Raw genomic sequence first — 23,112 nt, 5'->3', positions numbered from 1 at the left:
CATTGGAAATCGCAGTTGCTTGTAGTTGATGTAATTTAACATTATTATCCGTCTCATCTCCACTATATAGGATCAGCAAACAGGAACTGGTATTTCTCCTCTTGTTGCTAAGGTAATGGATCGCTAGAAATATACAACTCAATGTCACAAATGCACTAGGGTGAGATTGGTACACAGGATCTGGCACCTTTACTTTAAATGAATTATGAAATGCAATTGCAACTTTGGAGTACCTGCAGTGTGGTCGATAACCGGGAACTGCAGTTTACTTTCAAAGTTAAAGAAGCTGAAAACAGTAATTGCCGAGCAGCTGAAACACTTACTGCAAACAATGGCACCGCTACAAACAAAATTTGCATCAGGAGTTTTTTTTTTTTTTTTACGAAAACTTAAAAGAAAAACAGTTCCTGTTTGCCGATCGTGCATGGTGTAAGTGGGACTGATGATCATGTTAAATTTCCTCGGCTACTGACAAGTGCAATGAAAATTATGTAAAATCTTCTCCTTACTGCTTAAATGTAAGAATAATTTATTATGGTCTGCCTGAAAATCCTACCTTGCATACATCTGTTGAAGGAATCTGCCCTAAATTAGTAAATTGGTGACAGACACATGGCTGCGGCCATGTAGTCTTAATGTAAATTAAACTGCCACTTTTTGTCTGCTTCAAACTAGGTATCTACCCAGAAAGGGCAGCTGATATCAGGCCTACAGATTGTTCTTCCCTACTAGATTCTAATAACTCTTGACAATTTGCCTATTTAGACACTTACCCTGCAATCTTTAGCCTGGGGGGTTTTGCTGAAAAAGGACCTGTATCCAGTCGGAATTTCCTGGTAAACAAATGTAAAATAAAAAAATCTGCCAGAAGTGTATGTGCCATTCTTAATATAATTTTGGGATTTGGGAACTTGTGTTGAGAGTGATCTAACTTTTAACTAACGTGTGTCTACAGTTGAAAAAAAGTCCCCGTATACTGCACAACTTATAAATAACGGTTGCCTCAATAACAGAATGATAAAAGCACAGAGTTGGAACTCGAGCAGCAGTATGGCACTTGCAAGCCAATTTTCTCGTAAACTTTAAATCTAAACCTGATGTTACTCCACACTGAAAATTAAGTTGAGAAAGTACCTGACAAAGTTCTGGTACTTTATCAACTTAATTTTTAACAGTGGAGCTAAAACTTTACTGCAAAGTCACTGGCGCTTGTGAAAGGCACTCAGGTGGAACAGCAAAGCTTTTTAAACGTCTCAGAGAGCACACGGCTGTAAACACAAAGGCGCCCTGGGAAGGTACTCTGGGTTAATGATTTAAAATGGAGAACATCAACATTTGTGCTGTAATAGAGACCTGGTTCAAGGCAGCAGAAAGCACCCCTGCACTACCAGGCTATAACTCATTCCACACCTTTTGGCACCAGAACTTGGACCAAAGCTCCAAAGGATGCGGTGTTTCCATATTTATAAAGGATGCACACACCTCCAGACTGGTAGCCCAACATAACTCATCAGAGATACTTCATGTGCAGCTAACATTGGGTAAGACAGTGATTCAGGCTGTAGCCTGCTATAGGTCCCCAACCATGTTCCAAGGTTCACACTCCACGTACCTAAGCATCTTGAAGAATATTAGGGTCCAACCTAACACTCACATACTGGGTGACTTTAACTGCCCCTCCATTAAATGGGAAAACTACTCGTGTACCAATACACTTGCCTAACAATTCCTGGCATTCATTAATTCAAATGCCCTCGACCAGCTTGTTCTTAGCCCCACTAGAGGTAGCAGCATCCTTGACCTAGTCATTACTAACATGGGAGACTGTTGCTCTACACCAATAGTCAGCTCCTCCCTGGTTAGATCTGAACACAGACTAATCACCTTGGAAATCCTCATCCCTCCACCCCCCACAAGGGTAATCACCATGAAAAACTTCTCCAAAGCTAACTTTGGGCTCCAAAAAACAGAGGTGGCTACAGGAAAATAGTTGCATGACCACCGAATCATACACCAATGCACTGTATGAACATGTACACAACTGCATGGATCTAGCCATACCCAATAGAAGCAAGATGCTCTCCTCCAAAAAAAGGAAGCTTATCTGGTGGTCCCCTGCCATAAACAAACTCTACAACAGGCAGAGGAAACTGATGCGGAATAAGGTGAAGTCCCAAAACTGGAAAAACTCCCTTATCAGCTTCAACAAAAAGTTGAGATCCCTCATCAAATCCTCTAAAGCTAGCTATGAAAACAGAATTGCAGCAGATAGTAAAGACAACCACAAGGCCTTCTATAGTTGTGTACAGAATCTCCATGGCAATACCCACATTTGCTCTGAGCTACTGCACAATGGTACCTCCTATACCGAGCCAACAGATATTCCCAATATACTGGCCGACAGATTCAGTGCCAACTTTGCCCCCCTCCCAAAGGATCAATCACAATACCAGTAGATTGCCATGCACCCAGTATTACTGCAGCAGAGGTTAAAACAGCACTGTCCAAGGCCAAGAATACACATTCTATGGGACCTGACAATATCCCTGGCTGTGTTCTACATGAACCACAGAGTGAACTGGCACCTCACCTGTGTGCCCTGTTCAATCAAAGCCTCACCTCAGGCTTTGTCCCTACCGAATGGTGCACTGCTACAGTCATCCCTCTCCACAAAGGAGGAGCGACTACAGACCCTGGGAACTATCGCCCCATTACCCTGATGAGTCTGATATGCAAAGCTATGGAACCATCATCATGGACCTAATAAACATGGCTATAGAGAATCACTAAACTCTGGATCCCATACAGTTTGGTTTTGTGAAGGGTAGATCATGCCTGCTCAACTTGGTTGACTTCTTTAAGTCAGTCACCAGAGCTGTGGATGAAGGCAAGGTGGTTCATACAGCCTACCTTGATCTGGCCAAGGCCTTTGATACAATTCCCCACTCAGGAATCATAGAAAAACTCACTAAGCTTGGCATCAACTGCTATATCAATCGGTGGGCTGCAAACTGGCTCACCAGATAGAACCCACAGTATGAAAGTAGCTGACTCCAAGTCAGACTGCTAACTTGTCACAAGTGGAGTCCCAACAGGGTTTGGTCCTGGATCCTCTCCTGTTTGATATCTACGTCTCTGAAGTCCAGGCCAACACAAAGGGACTCTGGCTGACAAATTTCACAGACAATTGCAAGTTGGGAGCTATTAACTCCCCAAGTGATGTTGACATCCTACAGAATTGCCTGACTGAGACCAATGACTGGTGTCAGAACCATGGCCTTAAGCTTAATGCCAAAAATGTGTCATTGTCCCCTTTGTTAAAAACCTGGTTCCCATGAATTACCACATTGATGGTAGTCCACTGAACACAGAAGGCATTATAAGAGATATGGGAACACAGGTTGACAGCAACCTCTCTTTTGAACACCACATTGCCACTTTGGTCAAAGTCCTTCTATATGGCACATCTCACTACTAAGGGTTTTGCATCCAGGAAGAAAGAGGTCATTGTCTCCTTCTACTCGTCCCTCATTAGGCCAGTCATTGACTACAATGTCCCATTTGGCATGTACCTCACTAGACACCTGCAACAACTGGAGAGACCACAAAAGTACCTCGCAAACAGGATCCTAGGCCTTAACACTTGTCCTTTATGGACAGACTAAAAAGAACTCCAACTATTCTCTGTCTCATACTGCCTATATAGAGGCAATGTATGCTTGACTTACAAAGCCATGTCTGACCCAGCCCTGTTAGAATTTCTACAATTAAATAAATTCCAATCCCTCCGCACGACACTCTCCAGAGTCCTCAACCTCATTACCACAATCAACAGAACATACTGGAGGGACAGGTTTATAACCCAGGGACTGCCCATGCTATGGAATAGACTTCCCATACATGTCAAGCTGAGCACGTTGCTGACCCTCTTCAAGAGAAATCTTGATAAGTGGATGGGAAATAGAAAATTCATCCCAGGGATAACTCGACAGAAGCACTGGGAACTAAGGTCAGGTTCCACAATGCTAGGGTAATCCTATGTCTAGGCTTGCAAAGGCCCCAGGGCCATTAGCCTAGTACACACCTATGAACCTATGATTCAGTTGGCACCCTAACAGTCATGACCTAGTTAGGACAGAGGTTGTTCACTGAGACAGCTGCTTTGTGAGGTCCTCCTGCCCTATGTTCACCAGTTGCAAGAGATAAAGTAGAAACTAAGTCACAGAGACAATTCAATTTCTGATGCAAATTCATCATTCCCTCTGCTGAAGTAGTCTTTAGGCTATATGGGGTGTGAAACCTAGGAAACAACAGGCTAACTTCAAAAAGCTCAGCACCTCCACTCCAACCCCCCCCCCCCCCCCAATATATACACATGCACATACACATGCTTTCACTCTGACTGCTGACCTGCTAATCCCAAGCAGGGAAATCAGCAGTCAGAGTGAAACTTTCTTCAGGACTTCCTTGCCCATACAAGGAGAGAAAAGCTTAAAGGCGTAATTATTATACTTTTTGTTCTGTAATTTATTTATGTCAGCTATCCCACTTTTTTTTCTGTCTCACTAGCTATGTAGACTCGCTCTCTGACAGTGCCCCACTAACTTTCTATCTGCTGTGTATTCAATTTTTTTATCGTGACTGACAATGTGATATTTCATATTAATGATATATTTAAGTCTCCTTTGTTGTTTTGAAATTTTTCATTCTGCACCAGTTTTGCAAATCTCAGTGATGTGCTGAATACACTTAAGAGTTTTCAACTAAATTTAGCAGCTGACAAAGTCCTTTTGCTCCTGTGAAAATTTTCTTTCCAGGTAAAATGTTCCTTCTGTCTTTGCAAAAATAAACATAATAATAGTTCACTTTTCATCCTACAGTGCAAAAGCACTTAGAATATTGCTGCATGCTGTAAACAAGATGAAAATTTGGCTTTTCCGATAACTTGATAACATAATCAGGTATATTTCCTCACAGTCATTATTACTAGCAGTCTGAAGAAGAAGCAAGGATCTCACTGTTTTCTTAGATAATGTGTCCTTTTAATTAAATAATTAATAACTATCACTTTCAGCAAGGATTTCTCTGCATGTGACAGTTCTCAACAAAAGATCAAAGTAAATGGTAATAGAGAGGCTCTAGGACAGGACTGCAGTACAAATAAAATTTCTCTTTTCTTGTATATCTTCTGCAGTCACATACACTCTTGTTGGTTTGATACTTTTTTCTTTATTTAGATTATTTAATCTTTCCTAATAGCACAGGGCGAATGGTTATACGTAAGAATACCAAGCTTGCTTGCTTGCTTGGTAGATAGATAGTTCATAGTTCAACTCCACTTTATTTCTCCCTCACTACCTTACAAATCCTATGCCACACAGAACCAGCAGCATCTAACAAAAAAAAATCAAACCAGTGATATTATGGACTGGATTTTAAGTAGTTACAGCTTACTTATTCCAAGTAGCAGCAAGTCTTATCTATCTTTTCACAGCATATGGTGTGCTCTAAATGTGAGATAAATATATACAGAGAGAGAGAACTTAGGATGCACACACTTTATAAACACACACACACACACACACACACACACACACACACACACACACACACACACACACACACACACACAGGCTTCCCTTTTCACAGGTGACTCGGGAGCACTGTCTGGTTAAGTGACTTGGTTGTCATACAGTCTGCAAATAAAGGTGGAAGGAATCGAACCCTCTTCCCTGAGCACAGGAGTCAGCTTCGTTAACAGCTCAGAGCTTTAATCCTCTGCATTAACTGTTACACTTCGCAAAGATGAAATAGAGAACATAAGGTACCATTATTTATTAATTATCTTGTCTAAACCATAGAAATGTAAGAGGGTAGTAGCTCTCAGAAATGATAACAAGTAGGACTCATCTGAAAAAATGTAAGAATGTTTTTTCAGATGTGCAGACAAGATTTCTTGAAAGGAGTGAGAAGACAGCATTAAAGGAAATCAAAGAAGCAGGGAACATGTGAATAGTGCAAGTCTTTGAAGCAAAGTAGGAAAAGGTTTGCTAGTCAAGAAAGCCTTTACAATTTGTCCTGAAAGTAGGAAAATGTACACAATTCTGTCTTTATGTATTGTCAGTCTATATTTTCTGCTTTTGTTTTTCTTAGGCATATTTATTATGCAGTTATAACTTGTAGATTGTCTTGCTGTTAGTTTGTGTGTGTGGTTATCGAGCAACACTGTAGCTGTTATTTTTCCAATGCAAAAGACGAAGCATTCAAACAAAGCATTTAAGAAATTCAGAGATGTTGCAATGCAAAAGCTTCTATTATAAGCCTGTAATAGAAGAGGCTGTACAGAAGAACATCTGCTTCATACATAAATCCATCACTGAAGGACAAAAACAGTTTGCTGCTAAACACTGAAAAAAAACAGATCAAGAAGAAATGTTAAAGCTAATCATATTTGCTGATGGATGGAAGAGAATGAAGTAACCCATTTGACAAAACATGGTAAAACAGAAGAACAATGGCTGTCTCTCTGAAATGTGACACAGCAGTGCAGTATAGAAGACTCTGACTTACTAGACCATATGTACATGTAAGGTCAGTGATATCAGCAGTTGTAGGCAAGGCACTGTATATCACAATATGAGTGTTAAGTGTCAGTCAGCAATATGTCACACAGGAATACAATTCTTAGTGTGAGCTTGGACACTACAGAAACCAAAAGTGGGAATGAATGGCTGATATTGGCTCACTCATTTTGGGAGGAGGTGGTCTGATAGTTGCAGTAATGGTGCTCTATGGGAGTGTGGAGTAACCAACATGCAGTACAGGATAAGATACATAGTGGTTGTTTCTGCCAAGCTGGTGAAGGTGCCTTCTGATGAAAACATGTTGGACCTATGTGTAAAGTGGTGAGGGTACTTCAGGTCCCTGTGGTAACATGGGTGCAGACATCATTCATCATTGGGGGGGGGGGGGGGGGTAAAACTATCAAGAAGCATCTCTGAACTCTGTCTTGAATGATGCAGTGCCTGTGGATACTGCTGCCACTAGTTCCCTGGACAGCAGACAATTTAGTATTCCAAACTCATTGGAATGAGAGCAGTTTCAAGTGACAGAATCCAAGACTTCCAAGTTGTCTGGATGAAAATGTGCACTGCCTAGGAAGCACAGCAGATTGCAATAGGCAAGTATGATACAGAACACCTTCATGTCTGCATAGATGATGGCTCCCTTCATTCATCTGTAGTCCCAATATTTGGAGTATTGACTTTGACTGGAAAGCAAATGAGCTCAAAATCCACAGGTGGACACTGAAGGTCAGCAAGCATGGAATAAAATGCATACAAAAAAAATCATATTTATTGTCTGCGCTGTGGTACTATGAGACCTCAAATCATGCCAGCAACCCCAAATATATTTTTTGTAATCTTAAAAAGCAAACTCTCACATGGAGAACTGTCCAGCAAAGAAGAGTGGTCTGATTTGCAAATTAGGGATACTGTCTGAATTCATACTTCTAACTTTCCCTAAATTTGCAGAATGTTCCCGACTTTCTCTCATATTTTTGGCCTGTTCCTCATACCTTTGTTATTTTAGAAATTTCCCCAATTTTAGGCTTTAACCCCCCCCCCCTCTTTTTTTGGCTTTATCATGGATTCCTGAGAAAAGTGTTTGAGAGAGACAAGACTGATCTGCATCATGTGGGATTCTAATAGCGAAAATGGACCAGAAGATTAAAAACTTAAATAAGAGTTTGACATTAGAGCACAGAGTTTTAGATATGCAGTCTTACAAGAGTCAGTAAAGTGTCTGTACTTGGTTGGTTGATATGTGTGTGTGTACATGCTAAGGCATCATAATGGTGTCCACTAGATGTGTTGACAGCACCAACATGAAATATAAAAAATATATTACTGTGGCACTATTAGTTACATATTTTTCACTTGATCACAGACATCTGATGTATACACATGGTCAATAAAGAGGCAAAAATTAATGGGCTCTTCTGTCTATAGAAAGTTGCAGTGGCCATCACTGTAAACATCTGACAGTAGCATGCTAAAATTACTGTGACTATTGTTTATGCATTTACTCTTTCATTTAAACATAATCAGACATCTAAAGTGTACAAAGTCCAAGATTCTGTGCTTGGTAGACAACTGGGTGCATGTGTGTACATTAATACGTGGCTTTGTGTGTTGTACTGTGTGCTGTCACTGCCTTTAACCAATTAGGTGTGTAGATCATATTGTCCAAACCTGATGACTGTGTCCATGTGGAAGGGTACTGACCTAGTGATAATTTTTTTGGCTGCTTAAGATATATGGAAACTGACAGGGTTGGGGATGGGGATGAAAAGGATTAATTTCTTACAAACTGGGCAAATATTCCAAGCTAGGGTGTGCTTTTCTAAATGCAGTATACACTGGAGTGGATGCACCTGATCCCTAATCTCATCTACTGCACTGTCATCATCAGAGCCTAAGCTACCTTACCTAGTGGCTGGTGCAGTTCCCTGATCCGGGACCTCCCAAATCCAAACTGAGGACCAAAAAAAAAAAAGAACTTTCAACAAGTCAAGGATGAAACACAAAAAAAGTCTTCTGCTGAAGCTCTATTAAACTGTAGAAAAATGCTTGCTACAAATGTGAAGAACAGCTAGTTATAGTACTACACATACAGCACTTCAACCATGACCACAAATACAGTATTGGCATTCATTTCTAAATGCCAGTACTGCAATACCACTCCCTCTGCAACTGACAAATGAACACCCTAATATCTTGCACCTAGTGCAGCTTCCCAATTCACCCATGCTATAGATACATCTCTGGTCTACATTCTCCACTGTGTAGGTTGCTCTCTCTTTCTGTGAGTGTAGACAGGGGGTATATTGGATTGCACTGTATGCATCTGACAAAAAATAAGTTATATTTATGTGGCTACTTGTTTATAAATTCATTTATTCAAAAACAGACACCCGAGGTGTACTCAGTAGGCAGATGTGTGTGTTTAGGGGTTACAAAAGTTGGTGTGTGCATGTGCTTGACAGTAAAACTGAATTATAGGACTGTGATTATTTATGTATTTATTCATTCATTTGATCACACTCAAACTGGATGCAATTAGTGGGCATGTCTGTGAGGTAGGTAGTAATGGGTTGCACTGTACATGACTGTTTACAATGAAGCAAAATACACGGTACTGTCATGTTATGTATGTTTTGATTTGTTTGTTTGCAATTTGCCATCTCTGATGTATATAGTCAAAGGGGTTATAAAAATCAGTTGGCACATCTGCATGCTTTAGGGGGGGTCTTTGGGTTGCTGCATGTGTGCCTAATCATAGCAAACTGAAACATGCAGTGAATTAAATGTATTCCTGCTTTTCATGGGTACCACTGAACATTCTGGCAAGTTGTTTTGCAATTACCAACTACTAAAAAATACAGTATTGTCATGTAGTTATACAAGTGACGTGACTCTGCAATGTCATGTTTATTGATGTGCTCACTTCACCTTTCACATTACACTTCATGTTGCACATTTAGGCAATAACAGTTTTTAAATTATTGCCGAGGACTGATTCACTAATTTGGTGGATATTGTCTCTCTTTCATCCCTCTCTACTATAGATGACGAACAGGTAGTTTTTTTACATTCTTAATTACATAGAAACATATCAGGATGGACAGCCTCATTGCAAAATATAAACAAACTGATCAACTGACAGACTATACAGACATGCATGCTTACATCTCAACAGCTTACTACAAAAAGGGCAGTCAGGCTTGCACGTGCTCAGTATTTATACGCTTGTGCAAGCTCCCAGAAGGCTTCTTAATGAGATACATACATACTGATCCACATCCTCCCTCTTAAATAGATTGCCCTCAATGAAATGACAAGAAAATAAGACAGGCAATAATATAGACATTAGAAACAAACACAATGTTCATGTCCAACTTGTCTATCTGTAACATGGTGGTCTGGAAATGTGAGCTGATCTACTGATATAGTAATCAGAACTGGGTTTAGCAACAGGGACAGTCATCGGTGAACACATCGTATCAGGAATTTCGAGATTCATCTCAGGAACAGGAATATTTACTGGAATTCCCTCTTGAACTGGAGCACAAGACAACTCACTCTGAGATGTAGAGTCTTTCTCACAGGCTAAATGCTGCAGTACAGGCTTGGACACCAGCAGCAAATGTTTCCGATTCCACCTAAACTCTACTCCTTGTGATTCCACAATATACAACCTCGGCTATGCACAAATACTTTTCACAACTCCAATCTGATCATAACCTTTGCACATTTGTATTCTCACTGTCTCTCCTTCACATAATGGACTGAGTGGTTTGTTGGACTTGTCATAAGACGACTTCTGGGCTAAGCGCTTATTTGACAGATGGACTTTCACTGATCTGCTCTTAACACATGGAACCAAAAAATTACTGATGACTGGTAATGTAGTTCTGGTTCCTCTCAAAAGAAGTCTCTGGGCAGGTGAATCAAGATGTTTATCATGAGGAATACTTCTGAGAGTCAAGATATTCAGGAAAACATCACAATTGTCTTGTTTTGACTTCTCTAATAATTGTTTCACACTTTGAACTATATGTTCTGCCAAACTATTTCACTGCGGGTACTCAGGGCTACATGTAACATGAATAAAGTCCCACTCTTCAGCAAATCATTTGAATTGCTGGCTTGTAAACTGTGTACCACTGTCAGAAATAACTTTGCGCGAACAACAATGAACTGCAAAATGATACTTCATCTTAGTAATGATAGTACTGGACGCTAGATTAGGACATAGGTCAATCTCGAACCAATTTGAATAAGAGTCTACTAACACCAAGTAATGTTGACAATTCCACACGAAAATGTCAGTGGCTACTGTCGGCCAAGGTAGATCAGGAATGGTTTAGCTGAAGTGGTTCCTTCTATTGATGCAGCTTTGTACTATTACATACAGAACAAGATGAAAGTACGTTCCCAATATCCTGTGACATAGGAGGCCAAAATACTAGTCCTCTCACCCTTCTTTTGGTATAATCAGTCCCTGGGTGGCCATGATGCAAGATAGTAATATACTCATGTTGCAAGGACTTTGGAACAATTACCTTTGGACCTTTCACGACGATACCACTTGTCAGACAAAATCTCATCTCTGTAAGGAAAATAAGGTTACACTTATTCAGGTAAACTCGATTGCTTTGATGGCCATCCTTGATTGATAAAGTATTTGAGCTTCTGTAAAACTGGATCTAAAGCTGTAAGACTTTAAGCTCATCAAGACATGTGGAAGAAAAATTTCCCACTTCCATGACTTCAAAATCAAGTTACTCATTCTCATGCTGTTCAGTGGTATATCTAGGTGATCTGGATAATGTATCAGCAAGACAAACAAGTTTGCCTTTTGTGTAGACAAGATTGAACTCACACTTCTGCAATCTCAACATCATGTGTTGTAATCTGGCAGGAGCTGTATGCATAGGCTCTCAAAATAGTGACTAGAAGTTGGTGATCAGTTTCAACCTGACTAGGTCTACCATAAAAATAATCATGAAACTTTGGATATGCAAACAATCGCCAAGAGTTCTTTCTCTATCTGAGCATACCACATTTCAGTTTGGGTAAGAGTTCTGGACACATAGGCAACAGGCTGACCCTCTTGAAGAATGACTGCACCAAGACCAAAGTTTGAAGCATCGCATGAAAGAGTAACTGGTTTATGAACATCGCAGTACCTAAGAGTTGGTGGACTGGCAATTCTCGGTTTCAGGACATTAAATGCTCTCTTGTGTTCCAACCATGCCCAGGATACATCTTTACATGTCAACACTTTGAGCAGTGCTGTTATCGGACTCAAATCTTGAATGAACTTACCTAAATAGTTAACCATGCCAAGGAAACATTATAAGGCTTGAACATTGTCTGGACCTGGCATCTCAAGAATTGCTGCTTGCTTGGAAGGGTCTGACTGTAAGCCTGAACTAGTAAATAAATGAACATAAGTAACTTCTAATACCTGAATTTGAATTTCTGAGGATTCAGCTTAAGATTCATTTCACATGCTCTTATCAGAACTTTCTTGATATTTCTGTCATGCTGAGCTTCACCATCACCTTATATAGAATGTCATCTACTATAATAGCACAAGGATACCCAGAAAAAAAATTGCTCCATTGCACTCTGAAAGACTTTAGTGGCAGAATTTATCCCAAATGGCATTGCCTAAAATCTGTATCTACCAAAAGGAGTACTGAAAGTAGTTAGCAATGAAGATTTTCTATCTAGCAGAATTTGCGAACATGAACTCTGCATCCAAGAAAGAAAAAAAACAGTGGCATTTCCATAAGAGCTGCAACTTCTTTGACTGTGCATTGGATAATGAGGTCTTTTTAGTCCTTTGTTCAAGTCTCATGGATCAATACATATTCTGATATCATCTGAGCTTTTCTTATGAGCTATCACCATGGAAGATACCCACTCAGTTGCTTCATCTACTGGACAAATCACACCTTGTTGCTCCATTTTATCTAGCTTAGGTTTGAAACTGTTCTGCATAGCAACTGGAACTTTCTGAGATGGCCTAACAACTGGGCTGACATCTGAGTCTAACTTTATGGAGTACACAACTGAAAGCTTGCCTAGTTTGTGTTCAAAAAGACCAGCATAGGTAGAAAAACTACACTAGGTGAAATTAGAATAGTTGTCTTTTAAGAAAACAGCATAAAATACTTCAGTTCTTTGCCCATAAATTTACTGCACTAACTGTTTCATTAAGCACAGACACACCGTCAATGTAAAAAGTAGGGTCACAGCTTTCTAATTGATCAACTCATTTCTTGGAAAGTTTCCTTTTGAAATGATTCCACTTACTGCATTTGTGGCATTGCTGAGCAAAAGCTAAACATTTTTCTCTTTTAGACTCATGGTTTCCACAATTATTACAGTTAGCAATAAAAATGGGTGGAGGCCATTCTTTGAGTTGCTGATTCACTCTTGAGATTCACTGAGACTGCGAGTACTGTGGAATTTGCTAGAAAACTCTGAGGTTTACCAGTGACTGATGCAGGGTTTACAGTTGCTGCCATGCGCTTGGGCCTGTTTCTTTTAACCATGTGGTGCATACCATCAACACTGGCCTTTAAATTTACTGGAAGCATGCATTTCTCATTTGTAAGCATATTTGTGTGCTTTTCTGTAAGCTCATATCTGACAAATTTCAACAGCCTATTCAAAGTTAAATCACTGTCACAAAGCAAAATCTTTCTCACAGCATCATCTTTAATACCATACAAGTCTGTCTTATCAACTCATCTCTTAAATCACCAAATCTGGATGTTTTAGCTTTGTTTCTCAAATCAGTTATATGGGCTGCAAAAGTTTCACTAGGCTTTTGATCCCTTGTGTAAAATAAGTGCCTTTGCATTGTAATGTTCATTTGGGGGTTACACATTTCTTTAAATTTTCATTTTAAGCACTCGGGGTCTTCTCTTAACTCGGCTGGTACAACTATAGGACGGTTTTCCCCCTCCCGCCAACACAGCAGATGCATACACAAATGAACGCTCTCTTTCTATGGCTTCTGACCCAGCTAAATTAAGCAGAATAAATGCCGTTGTATTGTCATCTTCATCAGAAAATGCAGCCTGTATGAAAATATTGTACTCTTCTCAAACACTCTCCAGTTCTCTGCAATATTGTTATCAAACACAAGTGAACCAGGTTTTTGAAATCTGTCTGCCATGCCAACAAATTATGCCCAAACACACTAACAATATGGCCCCTGTAATCATATAATGAACAAGCTATGTGTGCTTGTAATGACATTCAAATGCACAATAAACTCTTCAAAATACTGTACTTTGTGAAATATCCTTCGAAATGTCTGTATTTTTCAAAACAGCTGTACTGTAATACTGCACAAACATGCCAACACATCATACGCTTCAGATATCTCAAACAGCTTTGATTAATGAGAAAAAGTAGTGCTTAGTAAAAAAAAAAAAAAAATGCAATTTTCCCCTTATTTTATACATTTTAAGCAATTTAGAATTTATTTCAAACATTTGCTGTAGTTATTTCAAATATTTCTATCAATATGTTGCAGTTTCGGACATTTCATTTACTTAGAAGTTAGTTTAGAGCATTCTAAAGGCTTTGTTTCATATTTCCCAAATAAGAAATAATTTGATAAAGTTTTAATACCTGAAATTAATTTCTGACCTGTTTTGCGAGTTATATGTACAGTAGGGATGACTCACTCCTGTTTATTCTTCCAATCTTAACAGAGTGCCTCTTGGTCTCAAATCTGAAGAATCTGGATCCCATTCTGGCACCATATCACTTGTCCCTCTCTAGTATAGATGACAAACAGGTGGGGGTAGTTCATTTACATGCTTTATTACATAGAAACACATCAGGATGGACAGCAGCATTACAAAATATAAAGGAACTGATTAACTGACGGACTATACAGACATACATACATACATCTCAACAGCTTACTACAAAATGGCAGTCAGTCTCGCACGTGCTCACTTTTGTGCAAGTCCCTGGAAAACTTCTTAAAGGCATACACACATTGATCTACATTATGCAAAAGTCTTTGTGTGATGGTATCCAGTAGCACAGTAAGTTTCTAGGATTCTTTGGAAATGTTTGCTTAGAAGAACTGCAGAATATCATTTCACAGGCCAAGTCAGCACCTAGGTCAGGAAAGGATTTGGACCCAACGAAGCTTCCCAGGAAGCAAGATAATGTGATTTATGTTCATATAAAATGATTAAAGTATGGCATACTAAAATTTCTTTCACAACTTATACCTGGAGGAAATTATATGGGACATCATTATTTCAGATGAAAGCATACACAATTCTCAGAACTAGTCATTAACACCTGGTGTCGAAGTACCACCCTTTTCCATATGTTTATTCTTGCTTAGCAATAAAATATGCATTATATTTATATAAATATAATATGCAGTATCTACTTGGAAGCATTGTATAACAATTTTTTTCAAGTCTAGTCAGCACACAGGGCATGAATTGAAAGGGTACACTTTCGTCCTTCACTGGACTTCCTCAGAACATAATTAACAATAATTTCAAAGCTCCTTATATAGCACACATTTTAGTGATTAAACAATTAACTAGTAAACTGGTAGGATAACCCCAGCATCACTTAAAGGCGCTCTGAATAATTCACTGAGTCCACATTTACATTCAACAAACAAGCAAAATACTATGCACAATTAAACATATACATGTATATGTTCATTCAGTCCCGGCTTTATAGCGACATTAAGCCACAACTGCCATTCTGCTTTACAATACTCTAAAAGACATTGCGGTGACCTACTAAACTATCCAGGTCAACTTTATCTAATACAAAAAAACTAAATTTCCTAAAATCTTTACATCTCTGAGTGTGTCACTACATCATTGTTAATATGTTTCTTATGACTGGACAAAATGTGTTCATATCTCCTCTAATTTGCTTATAGTCTTACTAACATAATAACAAGGACAAGTCTCACACCGTGCTACAAATACTACCCTACAAGATTCACAATTTAACTTTTCTTTGGCTGTTATGGTCTTAGCAATGGCTTCTGTAGAAATAGAACAGCAATTTGCTACAAACAGCAGTATTTATATCTGCCACATTTAAACGTTCCATTGATGGTATGTTTATTATTATTTTTTTTACTCTGTAGAAATAGTAAGACATTTTCTTTGACCTTAGTAATGTACGTTTTTTATGAATTAATTTAATAAGCTAAAGTATTTTTTTTTTAAATTGATAGTTGCCACATTAAGGCCATTATACAACTTTAAGATACTGACCCTTGTAATTCTAAAATTCAGAGCTTTTGTTAGAGCTATAAAATATGTATCTTTTAGCATGATAGACATACATATGCAGTGATTCTCCTATTGTATAATAGTTTAATAACATCTTATCTCTTCAAGTACCACTCCTACTTATTTATTTAGAAATTTAGTTGTATTTAATAAGTGAATAAGATAGGAATATTTAATGGATAATTATAATACCATTACATAAATAAGTATAATATTTTTAATTAACAGAAGATTATTAAACTTTTATGTAGTGATAGGGGAAAAGTTTTAAATGAAATTATAACTAATAGTTTTATTATTTTTAATTTGTATATTATATTAAATATTTGTAGGTCATGGCAGCTTTTGGTTAGTTTTGATGAATGTTTAGGTATTGATAGGTACAGAGATAGTATGACAGTTTGTATATTCTACAGGCAAAACAGGAAATTCTGGCATCCGTAGTAGGTTGTATTTTATTAGCAATATATGTTGTTACAGTTGTAGACTTGTTTCTGCTTTTTGTTATTTATGAGTTTTAGTTTATAGAAAGAAAACAAAAAAATGGAATGTTAAGATAGTGTTGGAGGAATGCAAATTCCAAAGTATAGCAGTCCTACTTCTTTTGTTAAAAAAGCAGATAACATTTTGTAAGCCAAGTTATTTAAGTAATGAATTTCTTTATCAGGTGAATCTCTTGCAAGAATATAATGTCTTTTCTATTTAATTTTAGATATCTCATTAATGGTCTCCTTTTGTTGCCATTATTTAATATATTTACATTTATAGATAATAGATTAAAATGATTCATACTGCATATTTGAACAGATTTCTTTTAAATGATAATATGGCCCATTTAACCACCACATTAATGCCGTTGTATGTAAGATAACCCCAGCATCACTTAAAGGGGATCTGAATAATTCAGAGTCCACATTTACATTCAACAAGCAAGCAAAATACTATGCGCAATTAAACATAATAATGGAACAGGTTATAAAATCAAAGCTGAATAAATAAAATATATGTAAAATGTTATGTTAAAAAATATGTATATCCCTAAACATGTTTTACCTGTGAAGCAAAACTAAAGAGTTTTAAACTAACAAATTATCAGATATAAGAAACTCTTACAGTGGGTTCAAAGTTTAGCTGATCTCATTCTTAACACAGAGTTAACAGACACATAGTCATTCAAACCTGGTTTTGGGGTAGCATCCAATCTAAGCTGCCAAAAGAGCTCCTTGTATTCTAGTTTGGCTTCCCATGCCCCCCCAACCCACCCACCCCCACCCCCACCCCCACGGCATCCTGTGGAACTATTTCTAATATCCCAAAAACAAATTTCTGAAAACCTACACAGGTCCTTCAATGTCTATATAAAAGCATTCTGTGTGTTTGCTTTCCTTATGTCATATATGCCCCAGATTGCCCCAGAATTCAGGCAGGGGATGGGGAGGTCAATGAATCACAGAGGAAGAGGTTGCCTATACCCAGAGGAACTCAGAACAGGTGGTAGATAATTCTATGGACCGTATTAAGGTTTTACATGATGGCAAAGTATTGGAGCAAAATGGTTTCCATATTTCTAACTACACCAACCTCACAGTGGAACCAACACACTTTCACTTGTTTGAAAAGGGTTTCAAGTTACACACACACACACACATAGTCCCAAGCCTTTACTGTTTACATTAGTAAATTTTGCTTTTACTTTCAGCATAGTCTCTAGACTAATCACAACTCTCGCTAAAACTGCCAAAGAGCCCTGTTTAGGTGCCTGCAGTGAAAATTAAAGTATTCCAGAGCTACTTCAATTAAGCTTTTGTTAGATACTGATATTTTAAGCTCAGTACTCGCATTTAAACTGATATTTTTTTCAGGTCTTCTCCCTGTGGGGCTGAACCCACTCCATTCGCTATGCTCACTCTGCTCTCCTCCCTGCCCCCATAACATCAACCTTATACCTAGCATGACCCCTTCCCATGCTTCTCTTTCACCTATCCCATAGCCCCCCTAATTATTCCCCTATCAAACCATACCTCCTCATTATTGTACTCCACCTCCCCACCCATTTCTAAATAAGTCCATATAGTACTCCATCCTCTAAACTACTTCTATCCTGCTCATATTCTTTATCACACTGCACTCAACCACCATCATGTCCATCACAAGTATTACTTTGATCTGGCTTCTCTCACTTACACTCTCTCTCCTAACAATAATCAGAACTTTCCCGACACCCAACATACCTCCTGCACCCACCTGTACAACCAGCATACATAACCCACATTTATCAAGTTACTCAGACATCCACCCTAGCTTATTCACAGCTAATAACACTGCACTATGCAAAGTGAAAATTCTACCTCTCCAAAGACACTCCCTTTATCATACCACAAGCAGCAACTACACCATTTTTAGGAAAAAACAGAAAAGTATAACCTACACAATTTGCCAAAGCACTATTTCCCAGTGTGGTGCTGTACAACCCAATCCAGGCCCAGCCCCCCTCAGCTCCAGCAAACCTAGCAAATCTCTTATGCTATCAACCATAAATCTCCAAAGCCTTAGAAACAAGATACCTGAACTCCATACGTGGATTTCCAAGTACAACCAGATATTATAGCAGCTACTGAAATATGGTTGAAATCCTATATAAAATACACTGAATTTCTCCCCATAAGCTACTCATGCCTGAGAGTCGATAGACTCAACAAGAGAGGAGGAGGAGGAGGAGTAGCAATACTCTTCCCTAGAAATTGCAAATTAATTCCCTACTGAAAACTAACACCCAACTTTTCCCTAGACGAAGTACTAATCTTTATATTAAAACTTAACAACCATAAAAACATTTGCGTAATTGCTCTTTATATTCTTCCAGGAAACAACATACCAATATTAGAAAACATTCTTGCCTGGACTTCTCAAAATATAGATAATGAAACCATCATTCTAGGTGATGTAAATATCGATTGGCTAGATATAGGCCACAACAACCCCTCAAAAAACATAAATCTTTACAACTTCTCCCAACTAATTGAAGACATCACCAGACCTCACAAAAATTACATCTGGGGCTCCACAATAGACTGGATATTAGTGTCCCACCCTTTCAATGTCATCAGTGCAGGCATACTACCTAATACCATTAGTGACCACCACCCAGCATATATCATATGCAAAACAACTCCAAGCACAGGCCAACACCAATACAAATCTACCATTACTAAGTTCCAATCATCCATATTTAAAGAAACCTTAGCTAAAGTAAACCGGAAACCCTTCAAATCCCTACCACTTAATGAGGCTGTTGAATTCTTTAACTCTGCATTTCTAGACATCCTAAATAGGCAAGCACCCACCCACCAAAAATGAATAAAACAACCATGCATGCTGGCTCTCAAAATCCACCAAAGAAGTAATGTCCACAAGGGATAAAATCTGGAAATCATGGCAGAAAAACAAAGACAACTCTACTACATTACAAGCAACTCTGTAACCAGGCAAAACATCTAATAAACACTGATAAAAAAGACCACTGCTTCCACCTACAAAGCCAACAAAAATAATCCCCAAAAAGTCTGGTCCTCCATCAGCCAACTATTACACCCAGGCTCTCAAAGCAATCCATCCCCTGACCCAGAAAATCCCCCCCATTGAACTTGCTACCCTCTTCAATTCCTACTTCATTGACACCATAGCTAACCTAACCGCCACCTTTCCTACAATTAAACAGCACCACCACCAAGACAGCTGATGACCAAATCATCTCAGAAAACAAGTCTACCCTTAACCCTAACCTAAAATTCTCCCTCATACCCAATAGCACAATACAAATACTTTTACTTAAGCTAAAACCCTGTACTCTGGCCCCTGACAATCTACCCCCACACGTCCTGCAGCTAGCAGCAAACACTATAGCTTATCCCATCAGCATACTCATTAACAGATTGATTAAAAAATCCCTTGTCCCAGACAACTGGAAAAAAGCATTCATTCTCCCCTTACACAAAGGTGGCACCAACACAGACACCACAAACTTTCAACCCATAGCAATTCTCTCACCCCTATCTAAAATACTGGAAAAAATGCATCCATGCCCAACTCCTCAACCACCTGCATGAAAATCAAATTTTATCACCCACTCAGCATGGTTTCAGACCAGGACACAGCACCACTACCGCCTTCCTATCCTTCCTTGATACAGTTAACCAGGCACGAGATTCTGGTAAAATAATTGCTTCACTTTTCCTTGACCTCTCCAAAGCTTTTGATACCATTTCCCACACTATCCTCCTCTCTAAACTATCCACACTTCACATTTCTCCCCCTACTCTACAATGGTTCAACAGCTATCGCTCCAATAGGCAGCAATCCACCAAATGGCAACAATCTTACTCTCCCTTCCTCAATACTTCCACAGGGGTACCCCAAGTTTCCATACTTGGTCCTCTCTTATTTATCATCTTTATTAACAACTTTCTCACCACTCTCCCACAATGCTCAGTAATCCAGTATGCTGATGACTCTACAATAATATGCACTGCAAATTCCAGCTCTGAACTCCAGCAAATTACCCAGAATGCCCTCACTTCTACTGAATCTTGGGTGCTTAACAATCATCTTGCCCTAAATCCAAAAATAATTAAACTAGTAATTTTACTCCTAGGAAAACCACTCCATTTGATAAAAAACTCTTCACTATACAAGCCCAAGGCAATACCACTAAAGAAGTTGTCACACACACTAAATTACTAGGTATTATTATAGATGAAAACCTTAACTTTGACCTACACAAACAATAACATCAAAAAAACACACCAAAAGTTTGGTATGCTCTACATGCACCATCTTAGCCTCTCTACTAGACAAACCCTTGCAACTACCTTTTTATTACACTCTCTCTCCTTTATGGCGCCCCTCTCAACTAATATCCAAAATTCTACAAAATCCAAACTTGCTATGTGTTACAACAGAATAGCAAAATTTGCCACCAAGGCCAAATTCTTATCCCACCACTGTAAGTCACTGAAACAATTAGGGTGTCTGGAACTCCCCCACCATCTCTCATTCACCCATCTAACTACTGTGCACAAAATAATCTACAGACCCACAGACTGTCCTGCTCCCTCAACTCTACTTGCCAAATACCATCCCAGCAGGCATCTAAGATCTGAAAATCATCTACTTCTAAAAGTAGATAAGCCCACCTTACCTGCTGGTCAACTGCTCTATTCCTTCACTGTCACCAAACTATGGAACTCACTTCCACCTTCTATAAGAAACATAGGCAGCACCACCACCTTCAAACAAATACTGAAAAATCATCTCAGCTCTTCCTGGCTATGTTCCTGCTCTATAACCTAACCTCTTCACTCTCCTTATATGATTACTAAACTCCTATGTCTTTTGCTACTAGTGACTGATGATACTTTCTCCAAATTTATTTTTATCTTCACTTGTTGATACTGGTAAAATAATACTGATTAATGTATCTCTGTTTAACTCTGATTGAATTCTGCTTTAATGTATATTTTCTGTTTATATTACTATAATCAAACAAACTAGACTCCTGCTTTTATGTATATATTCTGTATATGTTACTATACTTACTATCTGTAACACTGTTTCTACTTCTGTACCAATTAATGTTTATATTTTTTCTGTATCTCGTTGGAGCTTTTCTCCCCGGGCCTCCACTGAAAATAGGCTCTTTTAGGCCCAGTGGACTTTCCCGGTAAACAAATGCAATACAAATAAAAATAAATAAGTTTGTCCCAAAGAACAAAGGAAATATTAGTGAGGAAGTTCTGGATTTAAAAACTGTTTACAAGGAAACAGTCTATAATTTTTGAATAAGGACAAGGCTAAACTTAAAACTGTATTTAACACGAAGAAGAGCAGCACATTTAATCTGCCCTTACATACGACACTACAATTTTTTGAGAAAACATGTGAAAGGGACCTTTATTCCCTACACAGGGGAGAAACTGGTATACAGACAATTTATCTCAGAGTGAGTGCGTCCTACTGGAGAAACTAAGTGGAGATAGGTCGATCCATATCATGCAACCTGGCAAAGAAGGGGGAGTTATGATTGCCTCGCAAATTGATTATGTACACAAGATCTACAACATGCTTATAGACGATTCCTGTTATATGATAGTTTCTAGAAATGAAATCAATATCGCATATAGAAACACTAATTTGTTCCTAGTGGATACCTTTCTCCAGGGTACTATTACACCTGAAATCTATGAATTTTTACAGAATAAAAGTCCTTATATACCCGCGATGTTTGGGATTCCAATGATGTCCTGGACCCTCCTTACAGGCTGATTTTAGCACCCCAGGGTTCCAAGACATATTCCTTAGCTGTATATATAAGATAGGAAATTGAAAACGATCCTGACTTTTTATCCTAACATCTTAAGGGACTCTTGGGATTTTTTGGTTAAACTTAATAATGACCCTACCAAAGATTATACCAGTTTTCTCACAGTGGATGTGGTGGATCTTTTTCCCAGCATTCCCCATGATATGGGGCTCGATTGGTTTGAGGAAACTCTTTTATAACATCACCCCTCGAATGAACTGAAGTGGCTTTCCTAGTACAGTTCATGGAAATGGTATTGAAAAACCACTCCTTCTTTGAGGTGGAATATTACAAACAAGTGGTGTGGCAATGGGCACATGTGCCCCTATATTCGCCAACATTGTAATGGTAGCATGGGAGAACCATTTATTATCAGCTCAGATCTAAGATGCCACTGGACATTTTATATCTGGTATTTGGACGATATGTTTTTCATCTGGAAGACCGATCCCAAGGAGCTAGACTCCTTTGTGGAATATTTAACACTACTGAGTTCCTGAGGTTTATGTACAGCCACAACTATCACAACATACATTTTTTTGATTTCGAACTTTAAACTGATCAAGGCCAGTTAGCGTCTAAGATTTTTAGGAAAGAGATGTTTTCCAACAGTTACTTATATTATACAAGCAATCACCCTCTACATTGTAAAAAAAAAAAAAAAAAATGGTAAAGGGGCAGTATATTAGGGTGGCAAGGATGGTTTCAGCTGGGAAACTCTTGGAGAAGGAACTTGACAGAATGACATCAATGTTCCTGGATAGAGGGTACCCAGTAGACCTCTTGAAGCCTTTACGGACCCAGGTGGAGGAAAACAGGGATACAAGATTTGAGTGTATCCTGGGTAAACCAGATCTTTTGGAAAACATGAGGC

The sequence above is a fragment of the Protopterus annectens genome, chromosome 9.part0, assembly GCF_019279795.1.
Source record: "Protopterus annectens isolate FY-2018-M chromosome 9.part0, PAN1.0, whole genome shotgun sequence".
NCBI lineage: Eukaryota > Metazoa > Chordata > Ceratodontiformes > Protopteridae > Protopterus > Protopterus annectens.
Note: the sequence above shows the minus strand (reverse complement) of the source record.